Source organism: Diceros bicornis, chromosome 31, assembly GCF_020826845.1.
Source record: "Diceros bicornis minor isolate mBicDic1 chromosome 31, mDicBic1.mat.cur, whole genome shotgun sequence".
In the NCBI taxonomy this organism is placed as follows: Eukaryota; Metazoa; Chordata; class Mammalia; order Perissodactyla; family Rhinocerotidae; genus Diceros; species Diceros bicornis.
In genome coordinates this window covers 12773521-12787059 of record NC_080770.1, presented here as the reverse complement: position 1 = coordinate 12787059, position 13539 = coordinate 12773521, and the positions used below count along the sequence as shown (strand labels likewise).

General features: G+C 33.7%; 1 protein-coding gene across 2 annotated transcripts in view; it reads left to right on the top strand.

The window, feature by feature from the left end:
• MS4A13 (membrane spanning 4-domains A13) overlaps positions 1 to 10673 on the top strand; it is a 92748-nt gene extending 82075 nt beyond the window's left edge. For both annotated transcript variants that reach the window (XR_009216255.1, XR_009216254.1), the window contains exon 9: positions 10562 to 10673. The gene's annotated coding sequence lies outside the window, so the exon portion shown is untranslated. The remainder of the gene's footprint in view (positions 1 to 10561) is intronic.
• The last annotated feature ends 2866 nt before the right edge of the window (positions 10674 to 13539 follow it).

Genomic DNA, 13539 nt, shown 5'->3' with positions numbered 1-13539 from the left:
CTCACAAAAAAAAAAAAAAAAAAAAAAAAAAAAAAAAATCGACAAAAATAAAAGGAGAAAAAGAGAAATCTACAATATATTTGGAGAAGTTACACAAGTCTCTACTAGAGAATAGAAAAAGAAGGTAATACCTTCCAACTTATTATGAGGATAGTATATCATTGATTCTAAAACTCTACCAGGATCTTACAAGAAAAGAAAATTACAGACAAAAATCTCTCATGACTATAGATGTAAAAATCCTAAACAAAGTATTATCAAATAAAATATAGAATATAGTGAGAAATAGAAATAGAAAGGATGATACAATATGACTAATTCCAGAAATGCAAAATTAGATTAACATTTGAAAATAAATCAATGTGATCCACCACATTAAAAACATAAAAACCAAGTGATCAACTCAACGAATGCAAAAAAAAAAAAAAAAAAAAGGAATGATAAAATCAATAAGAAGTATCTATCAAAAGAGAGAGAGAGAAATAACACCAGGCTTCATGGTGAAAATTTTGACACTTACCCCTGAAGTCAAGAACAGGATAAGCATGTTAGCTATCATCACTTCTCTTCAGCATTTTAGTTAAGGTGTCCTATCCATTGCAATAAGTCAAAGAAAAGGAAGTATACGATATTTAGCTTGGAAAAGAAGAAAAAACATTTTCAGATAATAAACTTTAAGAAATAAGCAAAGTTAGCAATGTTATCAATATATAAAAAAAAATCAGTTATCTATTTATAAGCTCACAGAAACCAATGGATAAATAAAGGTTAAAATACCATTTACTCCTAGACTCCTAGAAAGACTCCTAGAAAAAATATAACAAAATATGTGCAAGACTTCTACTCTGAAAATGACACAAGAAAACAATGTAATGGCATCCTTAAAGCACTGGGAAAAAACTGTCTACTAGAAGTCCATATCCAGTGAAACTATCCTTCAATATCAATGATGAAGTAAGTTCATTTTCATATACATAAAAGCTGAGAAAAATTTCTATCAGACCCGCACTACCGAAAACAAAAGTTAAGGTTCTTCAGGCTGAAGGGAAATGATAACAAATGAAAACTTAGACATACAAGAAGAGATAAAGAACACCAGAAATGATACATATGTGGTATGTTAGTTCACTATTGCTGCTGTAATAAATTACCACAAGCTTATTGGCTTAAAACAATATGAATTTATTATCTTACAGTTCTGGAGACCAGAAGTCTCAAAATCAAGTTGTTGACAAAACTGCTTTCCTTCTGGAGGCTACTGGAAAGAACCTGTTACTTGCCCTTTTCAGCTTCTACAGGCTGCCTTGGCTGGAGCCACATCCCTCTAGTCTCCTCCCCTCTGCTTCCATCAGCGCATTATCCTCCTTCCTCCCTCTTACAAGGACCCTTGCAATTACATTAGGCCAAACTAGATAACATAGGATAACCTCCCCATCTTAGGATCTTTAACTTAATCACATCTGCAAAGTCCCTCTGGCCATATATTTACATATTCACAGTTTCTGGGGATTAGGACATGGACATCTTTGAGAGAACCATTACTCAGCCCACCACATATGGGTAAAGATAAAATATTGTGTTTTTCTTTTCTTAATTTCTTTACTGACTATTAAAAGCAAAAAACTAACCCCCGAAGAGCTGTCTAAAAGTCTTGAGAAGGAAGAACAAAGCTGGAGGCATCATGCTCTCTCTATATTACAAAGCCATAATAATCAAAACAGTATGGTATCAGTGTAAAAACAGACACATAGATCAATGGAAGAGAACAGAGAGCCCAGAAATAAACCCACACATATATGGTCAATTAATTTACAACAAATGAGCCAGGCATATACAAAGGGGAAAGGACAGTCTCTTCAATAAATGGTAATGGGAAAATTGGGTAGCCACATGCAAAACAATGAAACTGGACCACTATCTTACACCATACACAAAAATTAACTCAAAATGGATTAAAGAGTTGAACATGAGACCTGAAACCATAAAATTCCTAGAAGAAAACAAGGCAGTAAGCACCTTGACATCAGTCTTGGTGATGATTTTTTGGATTTGATACCAAAAGCAAAGGCAGCAAAAGCAAAAATAAACAAGTGGGACTATATCAAACTAAAAAACTTCTACACAGCAAAATAAAATGAAAGGCACAAAAGAAAAGGCAATCTAGTGAATGGGAGAAAATATTTGCAATTCATACATCAGAGAAGGGGTAATATTCAAATTACATAAAGAACTCATACAACTCAATAGCAAGAAAATAAACAATCCAATTAAAAATGGGCAGAGGATCTGAATAGACATTTTTCCAAGAAGACATACAGAGGGCCAACTGGTACATGAAAAGGTGCTCAACATCACTAACCATCAGGGAAATGCAAATCAAAACCACAATGAGATATCACCTCATACCTGTTAGAATGGCTGTTATCAAAAAGACAAGAAATAACAAATGTTGGCCAGGAAATGGATAAAAGGGAAGCCCTGTGCACTGTTGGTGGGAATGTAAATTGGTGCAACTACTATGGAAAACAGTATGGAAGTTCCTCAAAAAATTAAAAATAGAACTACCATATGATCCAGCAATTCTATTTCTGGGTATTTATGCAAAGAAAATGAAAACACTAACTTGAAAATATACATGCACCCCCCCGTGTTCATTGCAGCATTATTTACAATAGCCAAGATATTAAAATAACCTAAATGTCCATTGAGGGATGAATGGATTAAGAAAATGTGATACACATGCGCGCGCGCGCGCGCACACACACACACACATATACTCAATGGAATATTATTCAGCCTTAAAAAAGAATTAAATATTGCCATTTGCAACAACATGGATGGACCTTGAGGGCATTATGCTAATTGAAATAAGTCAGACAGAGAAAGACAAATACTGTATGATCTTACTTATATGTGGAATATTAAAAAAAAAATCATAGATACAGAGAAAAAATTGGCGGTTGCTGGAGGCAGGGGGGTGATGAGTGAAATGGGTGAAGGGAGTCCAAAGGTACAACTTCCAGTTGTAAAATAAACAATTCATGAGGCTATAATATACAGCGTGACTATAATTATTAATACTATGTTGCATATTTGAAAGTTGCTGAGAGTAAATCTTAAAAGTTCTCATCACAAGAAAAAATTTTGTAACTATGTATGGAGACAGATATTAACTAGACTTATTGTGGTGATCATTTTGCAATATATACAAATATCATATCATTATGTTGTACACCAGAAACCCATATAATATTATATGTCAATTTTACCTCAATTTAAAAAATTAAAATCATATTTTCAATTTTATAACATATATAAGTAAAATATTTTACAAAAATAGCACAAAGGTAAATAGACTTATAATACTGTAACTTTGTTACATTTTAAATGAAATGGTACAATATTAATTCTGAGTAGAATGTGATAAATTAAAAATGCATATAGTAGACCCTAGCCTATACAATAATACGAATATATGCACTTAGCCCACAGAGAAAATAAAAGTTTAAAAAATAATTCATTAACCCAAAAAAAGGCAGAAAAGAAAGAACAAAAGAAGAACAACAACAAGAAAAAAACGGGACAACCCAAACATATCAATAACCATATCACACGTAAACAAACACTCCTATTAAAAGTCCAATATTCTCAGACTGGATAAAAAAGTAATGCCCAACTATGTGCTGCCTTTAAGAAGCTCATTTTCAATATAAAGACAAACAAAGATTGTAAGTAATAGAATAGCAAAAAATATACATGAAAGAATGCATATGCATAAGCACAAGGAAGCTGGTGTGGTTATATTAATATCAGACATAAACTTCAAGACATGACACGTGACTAGAAATAAAGACATTTCAATGTAAATAATGTTCATTCATCAGGAATACATAACTGCCGATAACGTGTATGTATATAATATTAGAGCTTTAAGATAAATGAAACAAAAACTGAAGAAATAAAAGGAGAAATAGAAAAATCCACAATCATAATAGATTTTGACATCTCTAAGTAATTGATAAAACAAGTAGACAAAAAATAGGAGTAGAAAATTTTGACATAGTTGACCTTTATAGAACACTACACACAAAAACTACAAAGTACATAGTCTTTTAAACTGCACATAGAATATTCAGCAAGATACAGCATATGTTGAATCAGAAAAAAGTAACAACAAATTTCACAAGATTGAAATATTACAGAATAGGTTACTGAAGGAAATAGAATTAAATTAAAAACCGATTATGCCCAGGGGCCGGCCCGGTGGCATAGTGGTTGGGTTCGTGCACTCCGCTTTGGCAGCCCAGGGTTCGCAGGTTCAGATCCCAGGCATGGGCGTACACACTGCTTATCAAACCCTGCTGTGGCAGGCATCCCACATATAAAGTAGAGGAAGATGGGCATGGAGGTTAGCCCAGGGCCAATCTTCCTCAGCAAAAAGAGGAGGATTGGCAACAGATGTTAGTTCAGGGCTAATCTTCCTCAAAAAAAAAGAAATATTAATTATGTCCAAGAAATATTTGGAAATTACACAGCATACTTAATAAGATAACCCATGGAAAAAAAGAAATCGCAAGAGAAATTAGAAAACATTTTGAACTGAATGATGAAAACACTACATATCAATTTTTGAGACAGATAAAACAATATTTGAGGGAAATTTATGATTTTAAAAGTATATATTAAAATAAACAAATGGAACTACATCAGACTAAAAAGCTTCTGTAAGGCAAAGGAAACCATGAACAAAACGAAAAGACAACCCACCAAATGGAAGAAAATATTTGCAAATCATATATCTGACAAGGGGTTAATTTCCAAAATATATAAATATCTCATACAACTCAACAACAAAAAAACAAACAACTCAATCAAAAAATGGGCAGAGGATATGAACAGACATTTTTCCAAAGAACATATACAGATAGCCAACAGGCACATGAAAACATGTTCGACATCACTAATTATTAGGGAAATGGAAGTCAAAACTATAATGAGATATCACCTTACACCTGTCAGAATGGCTATGATTAACAAGAGAAAAAATAACAAATGTGAGAGATGATGTGGAGGAAGGGGAACCCTCATGCACTGCTGGTGGGAATGCAAACTGGTGCAGCCACCTGGAAAACAGTATGGAAATTTATAAAAAAATTAAAAACAGAAATACCATATACTCCAGCTATGCCATTACTGGGTATTTATCCAAAGAACTTGAAATCAACAATTCAAAGAGATGTATGCACTGCTATGTTCATTGCAGTATTATTCACAATAGCCAAGACTTGGAAGCAAGCAAAGTGCCCATCAACTGATGAATGGATAAAGAAGATGTGGTATATACATATATATATAATGGAATACTACTCAGCCATAAAAAAGACAAAATTATCCCATTTGCAACAACATGGATGGACCTTGAGGGTATTATGTTAAGGGAAATAAGCCAGACAGAGAAAGACAAACACTGCATGATTTTACTCATATGTGGAAGATAAACAAACACATGGATAGAGAGAACAGATTAGTGGTTACCAGAGGCAAGGGGGTGAGGGGGTGTGTGAAAGGAGTAAAGGGGCACATGTGTATGGTGATGGATGAAAACTAGACTATTGGTGGTAAGCACGATGCAGTCTATATAGAAACTGATAATAATGTAAACCTGAAATTTCACAATATTATAAACCATTATGACCTCAATAAAATAATTGAAAAAATGTATATATTAGAAAAAATGAAAGATTTGAAGTCCAATTATATAAATTTCCAACTTAAAATGCTAGAAAAATGAGTAAATTTAACACAAATTGAAGGTAAGAAATAATAAAGATTCAGAGCAGATGTCAATAAAACAAAAAATATAGATAAACAATAAAGAAAACTAGCAAAGCTGCAAACCTGTTCTTTGAAAATATTAATAAAATTGATAAACCGCTGGTAAGACTGATCAAGAAAACAATAAGAGAAAACACAAATTACCTTTATCAGAAATGAAAGAAGAAACATCACTACAGGTATTAGAGACAGTAAAGGAATAAAAAGGAAACGCTATGAAGAACATTATGCCAATAAATTGTGAACAACACAATTTACCAAAGCAGAAACAGGAAGAAATAGAAAACTGAATATCTCTGTATCTGTAAAAGGAATTGTATTAATTATTAAAAATCCTTCCATGAAGAAAACTCAAGGCACACATGATTTAAATGGTAAATTCATCAAAGATTTAATGAACAAATAATATCACATGGTACACAAAATATTTCAGGAAACATAGGAGAAAGAACATTTCCCAATTCCTGACACCAAAATTTGGCAACAACCTTAAAAGAAAAGAAAAAAAGGAGACCAATATCCATAATGAATGCTGATGCCAAAAAGCTTAAAATATCATAAATCATGTTCAGTGATGTATTTAAAAAATCATAATGACATGGAATTTATTCCAGGAATGTAAAGCTTGGTTCAATGCTCAAACATCAGTCAGTGCAATTCAATATAGTAGGGTAAATAAACAGATGAAGAAAAAGCACTTGAAATTATTTTTTTAAAAAACCTCTCATTAAACTAGTAATAGAAGGGAACTTTCTCAACCTGCTAAAGGGCACCTACAAAAACCTATAACTAATATTATACGTAACAGAGAAAGACTGAATGTTTTCTCCTAAGATCAGAAATATTGCAAGTAAGTACCATTTCACCAAATTTATTTAATATTGTACAGGAGTTCTTGTCCAGTGACATAAGTCAAGAAGAGGAAATAAAAGGCATAAAGTTTGAAAAGTTAGAAATAATACTTGCTTTATTCACAGACATCCAAAGACTTCCTGAAACACCCTAAGAAATCTACTAAAAAACACTTCAACTAATAAGAATTTATCAACATTGCAGAATACAAGTTCACCATGTAAAATAATCAATTGTATTGCTATGTATTGGAGATGAAATTTTTAGAAACACCAATTACAATCATACACAAAAAATGAAACACTTAGAAAATATTTCCCCTAAGTGGTAATGAAATATTTTCAAGGCCTTTATATAGAAAACTATAAAACATTGCAAAGAAAAAGTGAACAAAATCTAAGAGATACGTTCACAGATGGAAAGACATAAACATTTTTAAGATGTCAGTTTTCTCTCAAATCATTTTATAGACTCAATGCAATCCCAATAAAAATGTTAAAAAAATTTTTCTAGATATTGATAAGTTGATTTCAAAATCTCCATGGAAATACCCAAAAAGAAAAAAACCATAGTACTAATACTAGATTTCAAGACTTACTATATAACTACCACAATCAAGACAATATTAGTGTGTGTGTGTATAATCCTGTGTGTGTGTATATGATATACAAATATATGTAATATATAAATTTATGTGTATATATATATATATATATAAATATATATATCTAATCCTGTATATATTCATTCCTAATCTTGTCACACACATTTGGTCAACTGATATTTGACAAAGGCACCAATGTAATTCAGTAGGGAACGAATGGTCATTTAGACAAATAGCACTGGAACAACTGAATGTAAATATGGAATAAGATGACCTTTGACTTCTACCTCATACCATCGTCAAAAATTAATTTGAAATGGATCATAAATCTAAACATTAAAACTAAAATTATAAAATTTCTAGAAGAAATTCTCTGTGACCTTGGGGTAGAGATCAGAGGATATGACCCCTTATCCATTGGGATAGGCAAAAAATTCTTAGAAAGGACCTAAAAAGCATAACACATGAAAGAAAAAGTTGATAAATTGGACATTAAATTTAAAACCTTCTGCTGTTTAAAAGACATGCCGCAGACTGGGAGGAAATATATGAAATTTATGTACTGACAAAGGACTTGTACCCAAAATATATCAAAGAAATCCTTATAGCTCAGTAACAAGAGGGTGAACAACCCAATTGCAAAGGTTTGAGCAGACTCTTCACAAAGAAGATATAAGAATAATCAATAAACAAAATAAAACTTGCTCGACATCATTAGTAACCAAGGAAACGAAAACTAAAACTGTAGGAAAATGAAAAAGCCTGTACACACCAAATGTGGACAAGTATGTGGAGCAACTAGGCCCTTCATATTGCTGTTTGAAGTGTAAAATTACACAACCACCCTGTAACAATATGCAGTCGTTCCTTGTAAATTTAAATACACACCTGCCATGTGAACCAACAATCCATTCCCAGGTAATTACTGCAGAGGAAGGAAAACATGTGTCAAAAACAAACACTTGCACACAAATGTTTACAGCAGTTTTATTCATAAGAGCCAAAATCTGAAATTGGACTAGATGTTAGGAAACCTTATCTGAAATGTTTTAGTTCTTTGAGAAAATAGGCTGGAATGTTTTAATGAAGATTAATAGTTAATAATTTTCAGTAGATGGAATAAAAGTATAAAAGCGTTTCTTAAAATATTATTTATACATTCTCTATTTTTAAATATTACTGAAAAGAAAAAACTTTGTCATAGATGCCGGGGTCACAGGGAGTAGCTGGTCCCATGCCTTACACTTTTTTTACCACCATTTCTGGCTTTCACATGGTGCTCCTTCACGCTTTTCTCTTTTTGTTTTTTAACAGCCTTATTGAGGTATAATTGATATACAATAAACAACAAACTGCACATATTTAAAGTATACAATTGATAAATCATTAATACAATCAAGTGAACATAACCATCACCAATAGTGAACATAAGTGTCACCCTCAAAAGTTTCCTTGTACTCTTTGTAATCTCTCCTTCCAGTTCCTCCCCACATTTCCTGCCCTCCAAGCAACCACCGATCTGCTTCTTGTCACTGTGGATTAGTTTGCATTTTCTAGAATTTTATATAAATGTGATCATATATTTTCTAGAGTTTTATATAAATGTCTTCATACAGTATGTTCTCTTTCTTGTCTGGCTTATTTTACATAGCATAATTATTCTGAGATTCATCCGTCTATACCAGTAATTAATTCCTGCTTAATTCTGAGTCATATACCATGGTATGGACACACCACAATTTGTTTATCCATTCACCTGTTGATGGTATTTGCATTGTTTCCATTTTGTGCTCTTACAAATAAAGCTACTATGAACATTCACATACAAGTCTTTGTATAGACATATGCTTTCATTTCTCTTGGGTAAATACCTGAATCATATGGTATATGTATGTTTAACTTTTTAAGAACCTGCCAAACTGTTTTCCAAAGCGGTTATACCATATTACATTCCCACCACCCATAGGCTATGACTGGTCCAGTTCCTCCACACCTTTACTCTCTTCTCACCGTGCACTCCACCACCACCCAACCTAGACCAGGAACCAAAACAAGTGCTCTGCTTATCTGATTCAGACATGCCTTTGCCAGTAAGACTCCATGTCGCACAGAACATCTGCTCCAAATGGCCTTATCGATGCATTTCCTCAAAAAGGTGGCTTTTTTTGTAAATAAAAACTTTTTATTGTGGCATAATCATCTGTTCATATATTTGAAAATTCATCAAATCCTTCATTTTAAAGATTTAATGACATTTATGTACTACAGTTTACTAAACAATAATGTTGGATGTTTAGGTTATAAAAGTGAATTACTGAACATTTTATTTTAAAGTGATTGTCTTTCTTTAAGAGAGATTTGTTCCAAAAGAATAGAGATTACTGTACAACAGTGAACGGCAATTTAGATAAACATATGATTTATCCAGCGAAATAGATTTCAGAATCCAGTAGTTTGTTTTCATATTTATTATCTAATTCACATAAAATAGAAAGAATTCTACTGGTGCAAATGAGAACAAGGAAATAAGGATTTCCCCAACAGCGATCTCACATGGCTTATCACCTCTCTGACCTCATATATAGACAAAGTGTAATTATGCAGAAACATTATACATATGCATTGTCTGGATTACAAAACCTGACAAGAGTGTGGCCTGAAAAGAGAATAGGCACCTCCAGCAGTGTAATTCCCCACTATCTTCAAGATAAAATTCTCAATGTCTATATAGCACCTGTCTCTTGGGGAGACAGGAATTTGTTGGACAAAATTCCCTACAACTCCCCTTCTTGCACTCTAAAATGAACTAGAGCAAACTCCTAGAATATTCACGCTCTGGCAATCTGACCCTGTATGGCACTATGAATTTGCCTATACTGTTAACATTTTTTTTTTTACATTCTACTCACATTTAATATGCACTCGTTTGTCTTCCTCAATAGTGCGAAAACTCCTTGACTTCAGAGACCACTTCTCTTCTGCCGCTTTATCTACTAACACAGGGCATAGTTTGCATGGTAAAGAATACATATTCAATAATTATTTGTCACTGAAAGAGTAAATCATGCATGCTATATCAAAAGTTTTATTTTCTCCAAAATTGTTTGGTCCTATTGGGATTCTGACAAATCTACAGTTCTGACGGTCCTTCTAATGATGTTACTATTCTGGAAAGATGAGAATTTATTTAAATCTTCTGCTTGAATATACTTGCCAGTGATGCATATGGATAACTTCCAATGACCAGGTGATTCTTTTTATCTATTCCAGGTGTCTTACACTATAGTAATGAACATCATAAGTGCCTGTGCTGCAGTGATTGGTGTGCTTTTAATATCAATTGAGTTACTACTATTTAGTTCAAGATCAAGAAGTCCTATTTGGTCACAGGTAAGTGCCAGGTTTCTATGAGAATTTCAGCACAAATTCAGAATTACATTTTAAATTCTTTAGTAAGTGATCAAAGTATTTAAGTATTATGCAAGATATGACAGTGACCTTCATCATTAGTTTACTCTTTGGCACATGCACCTACTACAAATGTGGTTCAAACTACAGCTTATATTCCTAAACCTAGGATCACTCAAAACCTCAAGTAACCAAATGGAATATATTGTTATATTAATAGATGTATTTTGAGTGATTTAGCATTATATTCAATTCTGGCCCCGCCTAGTAGCCAAGAGATTTTTATGATAGGCAGCTCAGTTCTTTCTAGGTACCTGCATCTCTGAGGCCAGTTTTCCCAGGCCTGAAAAGATCACGCTTATTATAGCCACATTTGATCTTCAAAAAAGGAAATAGCGTCCTTATGTACTAGAGATACCCAGGGATTTATGTTAAATGTCAGGGCTGTAGTCTACAGACAGAATAAAGCTGAACTCTGTGCATGCATGTAATTTAGAGTGCATGTGTACTCAGTTCCACATACACATGACTGTGTGGACATTTTTGCACTGCCTGCTTTGTGTCTGTCAGTCTGCCTGTCACCAGGTCTATGTGAGTCTGTGTGTGTCTGCATTTGTGTTTCAGTGTACATGGGACTGTGGACATATGTGCACTTATCTGTATAGGTTTGTTGGTGTGGAGAGGAGAAGGAAATAAGAGGGCTGAGCAAGTTGGGTAAGAATGAAAGTCATAGGTTCCAAAGCCTTCTGTATGGATTCCTGTCCTTCTGCTCTATCCCATTTGCCCAGGGCTTGACAGAGGTCAAATTAGCTGGGACTTTAACCAAGACCTAGAAACCAACTTTTCTGAATTGACCCCATTGGATGTTGCCTGTTTTTAAATTCCTAGCCTAATTCAGGAAGATCTCCTTACTTCAACATCCCAAACTCTAGGTTAATTAGCTAGTTCCAAATCATATGTTGGTTTGCGTTTTGCTGAATTTTTCTTATTTCTACATAGCTTTGAAAGTGATTTTACAGCAAGTGGGATTGCAAACTTCCTCACGAAATGATTTATGTCTCTGATTCAATTAAAGAAACAAGCTTAGAAATGTTAAACTACTTGCTCAGGGTCACAGGGCTATTCACTTGCAGAACATTTATTCTAATCGAGAATGGTCTAAATTTCAAGTTATTTCACTACATAAAATTAAGCCCTAACAGAAATCAATTAAATTGGTTGATTTAATTGATTGACACACCAAAAGACCATCTTATTGCCATAGGGGATACTAATATTTTGTGACACATACCCTGAAGGATACCTTAAAGTGAAATAATAAAGAAATATAAACCTCCAGATATTGTTTAAGATTATATTTGCATAACAAGAATGTCTCATTGTACTGGATTGGAGTGCAATGATAATCTGAACACTTTCATTTTTCCAATTCATTTTCTTGAACCACCAATGTTCATATTAGCAAGAAATCCAAGATCTTCCTCTTGAGGCCCCTTTCATGTTGACGCTCTCAAATTATTCAAGAACACTGAGAACCAAAGGTTCAATATTGACACCAAACCTCCAGTTGATAGGATCCTAGAGCATCGCAGCAGCCCACCAACGTGCTCACAATTTCCACTGCCATGGCTTCAGTTACTATGAAACAGTGTCAAGATTGAAAACTGACCCCAATAGCCCATGGTGGCCTTGTCACAAAAGTGCTTTGGGTCCTTCAGTCTTGGATTTCCAACGTGACAGATTCTGTATTCTTGTCCCCAACTCAACTATCCTGCAAGGATATGGGTCTATCAGGGCTTAGAGTCAGAGGCACAGTCTCAGGAGGAAACCACCTATCCCCAGGACACATAAGCCCTTGTGTTGAGCCTAGGTCACAAATCCAAACCTCCTCTTCCTTCACTGTGAGTTCTTCTTTAGGGCCCTTTCCTAACAACAGGCCTAATTTTAAACGTCTCTCTATTATATAAGTTCTGTAACACTGAACCTCAAGAGCGTCCCAATTCCATCTTCTCCAGAGTTTCATTGACCTCAATGAAAATTTGCTGACCTTATCCACAGTAACAAACAGGAAAACACAATCAATGATTCTCATTATCCATTTGGCATAAATTTATCAGTCTATAATCATCCTCAATAATTATCAGTTATCAATATGATCAAGAAAAATATATATAACTAACCATAGTTATTGAAGGTGAGGGATGTATTGGATAGTTTTTCTCTTCCATTTTTCATCTTTCTGCAATTTTCTGATACATTTATTATTTGTAAAGTGTTAACATATAAAGATCTATAAGGAATGTACATTTTCTTTTTGGAAACAGAGAAGCGGTAGAATGCTTTCAGAATATTTGCTCCTATTCACATGGTTGGAGTTGTCTGTGGCATGTACAGTGATCCATTGGGCATACAAAGCAAAATATACCAGATAATAAACATGTGGTGAGTGTCTTGTTTCTCCCTTAGTGAATCAGAAGATATTGGCCTCTGTTATGAGCTCTGTTTCAAGAACTAAGGTTTTGATAAGAATTAAGTGTAAATAGTGTCATCTCTAAGCTGTAATTATAGGTAGCTGAAAACACTCTGCACTAACTATTGTGCATTACATGGATTTCTATACAACTGAAGGTAACTAATTTGCCCTAGACAAAGGCATTTTTATTACAGAATATTTTTATGTTCACACTTCATGAGAGAATAAGACATAAGATATATGATTTTCTGACTTGGATCTGTTTAATTCAGCAGATACTCCCCTGGAAACAAAAAACTTTGTGGAGGTTGATACCAGGCACAAGGATATGGGAATGTTGATGATTCATACCTTTAACTCTCAGAAT